This window comes from Pongo abelii, chromosome 5 (genome assembly GCF_028885655.2).
Source record: "Pongo abelii isolate AG06213 chromosome 5, NHGRI_mPonAbe1-v2.0_pri, whole genome shotgun sequence".
Taxonomy (NCBI): domain Eukaryota; kingdom Metazoa; phylum Chordata; class Mammalia; order Primates; family Hominidae; genus Pongo; species Pongo abelii.
Window position 1 is genome coordinate 13280435 of NC_071990.2, and position 9705 is coordinate 13290139.

Genomic DNA, 9705 nt, shown 5'->3' on the forward strand with positions numbered 1-9705 from the left:
CCCGAGGTGCTGGGAGAGCCTGTCTGTGGGTTGAAGATTTGACAACGATGTCTTTGGACCAGCTTTTGTTCCCTCAGATCTGAACTGCTCCCAAGTCTGTGGATCAATGGAACGACGCTAAACGGCACAGATACACCACGTCACGCAGAATTTCAGGGGATTTAACTTATCTGAACATATCACGTGTGAAAAGGCTTTTTCTGAGCCCTGTAGCTGGGTCAAGGATGTGAAAATGCAAATGAAAGAAAGTACAAGGAGGCTTTAGCAGGGACGGGGAGGGTAGGTTTCCATGCAGACTTCTGCCACAGCAGACTCCTGCCACAGCAGACTCTTTGGGCTGTTTAGGCCTGGGCTTGAATCGCTTCACAAGCCCTGGCCTGATTTCTACAGAGCTTTTCAACACGGAGGATGAAAGGCATTCCATAGCTGAAAGGGATTCTGTCCTCCCGGAGTACTGGGGCTGTCGGTGGCACCAACAGCATAACAGCCGTCTGCCGACTCCTGACAGGCTTAGGAAGGAGCCCTTTCATACCACTACAGCTCCGTGTTAGCAGCCGCCCGTGGAGAGGAGGGAATTGTTTCCATGAAGAAATACAACTTGTCTTTTTGCTTTTAATTTCTCTAGAATGAGTGGACTCAGAATGGTGGCAAAAGAGGCAAAATGAGAGTAGGCGTCTCCAAAATGTCAGGCTGGTGACGGAACCAGGGGCAGGAGGAGCAAAGCAGCTCAATTACCTGGGGGGCTTCAAAAGTTTTTTTTTGTTTTTGTTTTTGTTTTTTTAGTTGTGGTAAAATGTATGTAACATAACATTTACCATTTAACCATTTTATTTATTTATATATTTTTGGAGATAGGGTCTCTCTCTGTTGCCCAGGCTGGAGTACAGTGGTGCAATCTCTGCTCACTTCAACCTCCATTCCCCAGGCTCAAGCGATCTTCCCACCTCAGCTTCCCAAGCAGCTGGGCCTACAAGTGCACACCACCATGCCTGGCTAATTTTCATATTTTTAGTAGAGATGGGGTTTCACCATGTTTCCTGGGCTGGTCTTGAACTCCTGGGCCCAAGTGATCCACCCACCTCAGCCTCCCAAAGTGCAGGGATTACAGATGTGAGCCACTGCAGGTGGCCCATTTTAACCGTTTTTAAGTGTACATTTCAGCAGCATTTGGTACATTCACATGATTGTGCAACCGTGACTACTGTCCATCACCAGAACCTCAGATTTTTTTTTTTTTTTTTTTTTTTTTTGAGATAGGTCTTGTTCTGTCACCCAGGCTGGAGTGCAGTGGTGTGATCTGGCTCTCTGCAACCTCCATCTCTTGGGTTCAAGCGATTCTCATGCCTCAGCCACCCGACTAGCTAGGATTATAGCTGTGTGCCACCATACCCGGCTGATTTTTAATTTTTGTAATTTTAGTAGAGATGGGGTTTCACCATGTTGACCAGGCTGGTCTTGAACTCCTGGCCTCATGTGACTGCACTCCTTGGCCTCCCAAAGTGCTGGGATTACAAGTGTGAGCCACCACGCCCAGCCCCATACATATTTTAAATTATAATTTTTTAATGCAGATTTCATTCAGTAAAGCCATTGAAAAAGAATGAGATTGTTCTGTGCTGATGTGGTGAGATGTTAAAAATCCTTATTTTTAAAAAAAAAAGATTTAAAAAAAATCATTATTATTTAAAAAAACAGCAAGCCACAGAACAGTGTGTATAGTACATATAATGGGTGTGTATGCACTCAGATGACTAGGAGGAGAACACAAATTGTCGATGGTGATAACCTCTAGAAATGGGAATGAAGCTCTGGAATGGAAGGGATTTTAACTTTCATTGTATACTTTTTTTTTTTGTACAGTTTAGGCATTTTAACAGGTGCCTGTGGTGTTTGCATTTAAAAGTTTTCCAGCCATCTATTCTCCCTGAGATCGATGCAGATCGTATGGTGCAGTGCCTCAGGACCTGCTCATGTTGGGATGCCTTTTTGATTCTGACACACTGCTATGTTTAGAAACACCTCTTTGGAACAAGATCTTCCAGACAAAGGTTTGGATACCCAGAGGTATCAGAGTATCTATTTTAAACGAATTACATCGTTATTCAAATCGTATTCAATAAGAATGGGAAAAATTTTATAGTTGGGAGTAAGGATCAAGACAAGGCAATTTCTACTGTACGCAGGGGTTCTTAACTTTTTGTGTGCCATGTTTACTGCTATGATTTGAATGTGTCCTCCAAATTTCATGTGTTAAAAACTTAATCCCCAAATTCATATTTTGATTGGAGTTGGGGTCTTTGGACAGTAATTGGGATTAGAGAAGTTCATCAGGGTGGGCTCCTTATGTCGGGACTGGTGGCTTTATAAGACAAAGAAGAGAGCCCTGAACTGACACAAATGCTCTTGCCCTTTGTGATGGTTAATTCTGTCAACTTGATTGGATTGAAGGATACAAAGTATTGATCCTCGGTGTGTCTGTGAGGGTGTTGCCCAAAGAGATTAACATTTCAGTCAGTGGGCTGGGAAAAGCAGACCCACCCTTAATCTGGGTAGGCACAATCTAATCAGAAGGCTGAAAAATGTGAAAAGAGAAACTAGCTTAACCTCCCAGCCTACATCTTTCTCCTATGCTGGATGCCTCCTGCCTTCGAACATTAGACTCCAAGTTCTTCAGTTTTGGAACTCAGACTCGCTCTCCTTGCTCCTCAGCCTGCAGACAGACTATTGTGGGACCTTGTGATTGTGTGAGTTAATACTTAATAAACTCCCCTTTATATATGTGTGTGTGTGTGTGTGTATGTATATACACATATATAAACTTTTTTTTTTTGAGACGGAGTCTCACTCTGTCACCCAGGCTGGAGTGCAGTAGTGCGATCTCGGCTCACTGCAAGCTCCGCCTCCCGGGTTCACGCCATTCTCCTGCCTCAGCCTCCCGAGTAGCTGGGACTACAGGTGCCCGCCACCATGCCTGGCTAATTTTTTGTATTTTTTTTTAGTAGAGATGGAGTTTCACCGTGTTAGCCAGGATGGTCTTGATCTCCTGACCTCGTGATCCACCCGCCTTGGCCTCCCAAAGTGCTGGGATTACAGGCGTGAGCCACCACACCCGGCCATATATAAACTTATAAAAACTTAATACTTAATAAACTCCCCTTTAGATATATATATGTATGTGTGTATATATACACACATACATATATACACACACACACACACACACACACATATTCCATTGCTTCTGTCCCTCTAAAGAACCCTGACTAATACACCCTCTCATGGTGTAATGACCTTTGCCAGGTTATGCCACAGCAAGAAGACTCTTACCAGATGCCAGTGCCATGCTGTTGGACTTCCCAGCCTCCAGAACTGTAAGAAATGAATCTCTGTTCTTTATAAATTACCCAGCCTCAGGTATTCAGTCACAGTAACACAAAACAGACTAAGAAATGTATCTTTGGCAGTCTGGTGAAGCTAATGACCAATTTTGGGAATAATGGCCCCCCTCCCTGCCTAATAAGGTTTTTTTTAAAGAAATTATTTTTATTACTATTATTTTTGAGACAGGGTCTTGCTTTTTCACCCAGGCTGGACTGCAGTGGCACAATCATAGTTTGCTGTAACCTCAAACTCCTGGGCTCGAGCAATCCTCCCACCTCCACCTTCTGAGTAGCTGGGACTATAGGCACACACTACCATGTTTGGCTAATTTTTAAATGTTTTTTATAGAGATGGGATCTGGCTATGTTGTCCAGGCTGATCTCAATCTCTTGGCCTCAAGGGATCCTCCTGTCTTGGTCTCCAGTAAAGTTTTTAAGTGTGCAAAATAGTATGCATATAATTACAAAATAATAAATTATATTGATATATAGTTCTCCAAATTTAAAAAGATTATCAATAAAACAATGTATAAGCCTTTCACTGAAGTATTAAATAACAAAAGCTGGTTGTGGTCTACTGGTTTCCATAATCTCAGAGAAGTAATGAGTATAAATGCCACTTCAAGATATCGCAAAACCAATAATGAGATCTGAAAATAGATGTGAAGCCTGGGCAAGATGGTAAGACCTCATCTCTACAAAACATTTTTAAAAACATTAGCTAGGCATGGGTCCACATTGGTAGTCCCAGCTACTCAAGAGGCTGAAGCAAGAGAGTTGCTTGAGAGCAGGAGTTTGAGGCTGCAGTGAGCTGTGTTTGCATCACTGCACTCCTACAGAGCAAGACCCTCATCTCTAAAAAAAAAAAAGATGAAAATAGATGTGATTTCTATTGGTGATAAAGTCACAGATGTTGCTTACACAATTGTGATTTGTTGTCATAATTAAAGAAAATACTGAATTTCACTTACAGTTAGTGAAAATAAAGATGCGTTTTTTTTCCCCACCTAAGTTCAGAGACACCCCTGCCCCCAGATTCATATTCCAGGCTGGGAGCCACTGGCATAACTGACGGATGGAAGGAAGAGAAGAACGGACACAGAGAGATTGGAGGTGGAGAATGAGAGCAGGCTTGGAAGGAATGAGATCCAGCATTAGAAGGGAAAGATGTATCTTTCCCTCTGACTTGGTTTCCCCATGCAAGGAAGAGGAAGTAGGTGGGTACAGCATATATTAGGTCATTAGGAAAACAGGTAAAGAAGCTTTCCTCAGATGGCCTCAGAGTGAATGAATGCATGAATGAAAGCAAGAGGTTGTTGTAAGCAAGTAAGGGAGAAATCCGGATGTACAGGAAACCTAAGGAGAGAAGATCCAGAACTGATCTGAGGACTGAGCCAGGGAATCCAGGAGAGCAGAGGCCGGGGGCTAGATGGAGCGGGTGAGCATCCACTTCTGCTGGCCAGGCTGGTTCACCTAGAGACTTTCTTCAGAAATTCTATGCTGCAGGAGGAGACAGTAGATTGAAGTGACAGCCTAGTGGGTGGATTCTTTGAAGGATGAGGAGGAGTGAGAAGCTTTGTGTGTGCATCAAAAAATAAATAAATAAATAAATAAAGGCTAAATGGTAGATTTCTGAGTGGAGAGTGTGTTTGAAGGGGCCCAGGGAGGGGACTAACACATGGTGAAATGGCAGATGCTGAATCCTTGAAGACTTCAGGTTTGGGGGATTTGCAAATCGCAAAAGCAACAAGAAAGGAGGAGGGGATCCAAGGTGTACTCGGGGTCTTAGGGATGTTGCTCATTTAACACAGTTGTTGGCATTAAAGAATTTCCAGGAAATGTCAACAGTTTGATAGCTTTGAACAGCCCTAAAAGTGACTCAGCCAGATGGTTCCTGTAAGAATTCTTCCCTCATTCCTCCTTGTCTGCCGTCCTCCTCCTCATACAAGCTGTTTCCAGAGTGCAGATTAAGGCTTGTCAGCCAAAAAGGAACCATACTTCAGCTATCTCAGGCAACATTTACTTATCTTCACAACCTTTCTTATTTTAAGTGCAGAGCCGTCTGACCTTTCGTCTGTTTGTTCCCCTTCATCTAATTTACCCTACGTGAACTACCGCTTTTCCTGCTCCCCTCTCCTTCCCTTGCTGGTCCATTAATGCCAGCTCCTTCCTCTCTTTTTTTTTCTCCCCATCCTTTCCTCTCTCCTGTTTCCTCAGGGAGATGTCGAGTTTTAGCACTTCACAGCCGGAGTGATACAGAGCTGCTCTTTCCAGGCTAGCTCTGTCTTTTGCTTCGTGGCGGAAACTTGACTGTCAAGTCCGGATCCCTTGGCCTAGAACTCTGAAGAGTCAGCCTCATCTGTTAGCTCCGAGACAGGCAGCTTTGGGAAGCTGAGAAAGCGCAGATTCTGGTCTTGCTCCTCTCCCTGGAGTTTCACTAGCTCTCAGGCCTGCTTGGCCTTTGCTTCTGAGGAGTCTGGAGTGATTTGCCCTTCCCACAGGTGCCTCAAACAGCCTATGTCTGACTTAAATCTGATTTAGACCCTTTCGTTCTTCCTACAAGGGAGTTAGTGACATGGGGAAGTTCAACACTGAGCCTGAACCTGTGGGTTCTGTGCACATGATCTGCACATCAGCTGCAGCCCCTCAGGCCTTCCTAGGGTCCCTCCTTCCCAGGGCATTGATGGCCAGTGATGAGTAGGTCAGAGACAAAGGGGCATACATACACATGTATTCCAGACTGTTGTTCTAGGATTGAGTCCCTTCAATGAGCGAGAAATGAATTAATCTATAATTGCCCAAGAAGGCTTCTAAAAGTGACTTAATCTTTCACTTTCAGTCATGGCTGAAGAGAAGCAGTTAAGGTGATTAGAATCTGTATAAAATCAGGAGAGAAAGGTGGTTCTATAATTAGAATGACATTTTAGAGGAAGTCCAACAACCAGCTTAGGTAGTTTATCTTACAGAGTTGTGGTTGGACCACAGCAATGCTACAAAAGCTGTCACAGCTCAAGTCATCATTCAGGAGTTTACCCAGCAGATGTAGACTCAGAGATAGGATTCAAAAGGGAGCCTCACCTTGAATGCACAAGGCAAAGGATTTTGAATAGTTTCCATTTGCATCAGCTTTTTGTAGCAGTCTTGGCTTAAGTAAATTGTAACACTGCGCTTCTTGCGGTGACTTGGCATAAACTCTGTGAAGTGATGTGCCTTCTTCATCTCTGTCATCTAGACTTCTTGGACAACATTCCCTGCAGGGGCCATTGCTACTGCCAAATGCATAAGGGCTGGGGTGGGGGAGTGAGGGCGCCAAGCCTAGGGGATATCTAGGTAGAGGGATCTTTCCTGCTTAAGCAAAAGTTAGGTAAATAAGGGTCAATAACATGGCAGCCTATGACTTAGAGTGAGGTGAAGTTATTTTTGTTTTCATTTCTATACAGAGTTCTGCATACATCATGTATCTGTAATTCATTCTTACAGTAATTGTAACAGTCATTTCATTTTTTAGATCGAGTCACCCAGACTTGTCACAACAGGTGCTAAAAATGCACAAGATAAAAGAAGCAGGAAGTGAAACCGGAAAATGGTTCTGTGAATCTGGGAGGTGGGGTGTGCAGACAGACATCAGAGGACACCCAGGTTTCTGTTCATTTCACCAGTAAAGAGCAACCTGAATGACTTACCATGCAATTATATCTGTTCTTTTTAAGCAACAGTTCAGAGACTATGAAAGCAGCACTGATCATATCATGTGGTTTACTAGGAGGCATATAATCCCAGGTTTACAAAGCAAGAAATGGGACTAAATTGAGACAAACCAACATCACAAAGAGAATCCAAAACCCATGAAAGAAGAACTAGCTCCTAGATTTAAATTTTATATAACTGGTTAGGAGATTCGAGTTTTCATCGAGGGTTGGTTCTCAGGTCACATTGCTGAAAGAAACTTAGGGGAATGGATGCCATCGTGATGACACTTCACATTTGGGTGGATGGTGCTTTTAGTTTTGACAAAGCACTCTCCTTTTTGGCCTTATTTAGAACTGCTGTTAGATTTACTGCAGAATCATGTGGTATGAGAATGTCATATGTTCAAGATAATAATCTATGTGGATACAGGGGTTGCTACAATTTTATCTAATAGATGGACTGAATTCTGGACGTATTTATATCAGGACCTGCTCATGAAGGAGTGAATGAGATTTCAGATTTTGTAGTATTAATTCTTATTTTTAAGTGAAGGGGAAACCATAGACCAGAAGGAACATTCATGAGCATTCTCTAAGACTCAGCAAAAGATAGAAAGGAAAGGCCAGCCCCTCCATAAAACACTCTGTGTCATGCAAATTTGAAATTAGGCTGAGCTCAATCTGAGATGTTGCCCTTAAACACCGCTAAGAAGGAAGTAAGCAAAGATGCTCTTTTAAATATGGTCAGTGCTGGGCGCAGTGGCTCATGCCTGCAATCCCAGCACTTTGGGAGGCTGAGGCAGGCAGATCGCTTGAGTCCAGGAGTTCGAGACCAGCCTGGGCAACATGATGAAACCCCATCTCTACAAAATACAGAAAAAAAAAATTAGCTGGGCGTGGTGGCATGTGCCTGTAGTCCCAGCAACCGAAGAGCCTAAAGTGGTAGGATCGCTTGAGCCACAGGAGGTGGAGGGTGCAGTGAGCTGTGATCATGCCACTGCACTCCAGCCTGGGTGACAGAGTAAGATCCTGTATCAAAAAAAAAAAAATTGTTTTTCAGTGCTTGGTGTGAAGTATTAGGTTACAGTGTTAAAATACTAGAGAATTCTAAAATTTGCTCCCCCAATCTAAGAGCTATGTTCTCATCCTCTTGTTGTCTACACTAGCTTTGGACACACAAACATATACCCAGAGGCCATAGGTAGGTTACTTGCCTTTCATTTTCACATTTCCAAAATGAGGGTTTGAACCAGATGGCTTTGAAATGCCTCCAGTTCTCACATGCGTTGGTTTTCAATCAAAATTGTAGGTCTGTTGATTTCCATTGTTCAGCTTCATGGATGCTGACTCATGAACAGCCTCCCCCAGCACACGCACAAACACCACAGGCACCCACACCCCTCTACCTTGGATGCACCCATTCATGCTTCAGATCCCACAAACTGATCAGGTGCCTATATTGAAAGCAGCTGGGTGTAAAAAACAGGCAAAGAGCTGGAATTGTATTTTCTTTTAAATCTTTATTTATCCTTTTCATTCCTTTATCCCACCAATGCAAATTGCGGAGAACAGCTGGAAGCCACGTCGGAGCGGCACAGGCCAGCTGGCTGAGTGATGCTGACCGCTGGCTCTGAGCATCGAGCATTGCAGAGGTCACAACGGGCATCAGCTCTGGAGCTCCTAGCGGCAGACACAGGGCTGCTGGAGGCCCGCAGGGAGGGCCGCCTCCCAGCTTCCACAGTAGTTTGGCCTTAAAAACACTAAGAACAGTTGCATTCATTGTCTTTTTTTTTTCTTCTTTTTTTCCTTTAATAATAAAAAAGAAAACCAAAACCTCCTATAATTTATAAGCTATGTTTGACTATCTACATTATATAGAAAATATAGACTCTGTTTACTTTATAACACACATCTTTTTCCCTTGATAAATAACTCTTTAAAATATCTAGTATACATGCCTTGACTTCTTATAGATATAAGTTTGGTTTTATACATACACATATACATATACTCATGTTTGTAAAACACAATAAATATATACTCGACAATGACAGCCAAACAAATGCCGTTTTGGTTAAAAAACACAACAACAACAATAAAAAGCAGATGAAGTACTATAAAAGCACCAGGCAGCAGACAGAAAGCCATATTTGCTAGAAACTTCTCCCTCCCCTGGGCAAGGCACAGGGCAGAAAACTAAATACGTCCAGGTGCCTGAAAGAGAAGGAAGGCGGCAAAGGAATGGGTCAGATCACAAGCTTTTGTTTTGTTTCTTAGCCTGGGATTAGACTAAGAATTACAAATAAGTCATTGCATTTATAAGGAAAAACCAAGGGGCTCATTCAACAGCTTAGCCCTTGTGGTGGCTGCAGGGGACAGTAGAGACCTGGAAGGGGAAGGAGAGAGACAGTGACCTGGTGACAACTCCATGACTATTTTCTAGCCCCTGCCTACATCTGCCCAGGCAAGCTTTTGATTGCCACACTAAGCATCAAGCCATTGCATATAATATGTTCTTTTCATTACTCTATTCACTGCTGGTGTAAACAGAAAGGAGGATTCAGTAGTGCAACACTTTAGGAGGCTGAATGAGAGCCTCAGTTTCGGTGGCCCCCTCAAGGGCTCCAGCAAATGGG

At 43.3% G+C, this 9705-nt stretch overlaps 1 long non-coding RNA gene across 5 annotated transcripts; it reads left to right on the forward strand.

The window, feature by feature from the left end:
• The first annotated feature begins 12 nt into the window (after positions 1-12).
• Positions 13-9320, forward strand: LOC129059883 (uncharacterized). Of its 5 annotated transcripts, none has more exons than XR_008526019.2 (6): positions 13-279; positions 1861-2048; positions 2659-2744; positions 3301-3371; positions 4416-4597; positions 8642-9320. It is a non-coding gene; the product is annotated as an uncharacterized LOC129059883 (long non-coding RNA). The 5 variants fall into 5 exon arrangements; XR_008526022.2 differs by having other exon boundaries at positions 36-248; XR_008526017.2 differs by having other exon boundaries at positions 36-2048; positions 4393-9320.
• The last annotated feature ends 385 nt before the right edge of the window (positions 9321-9705 follow it).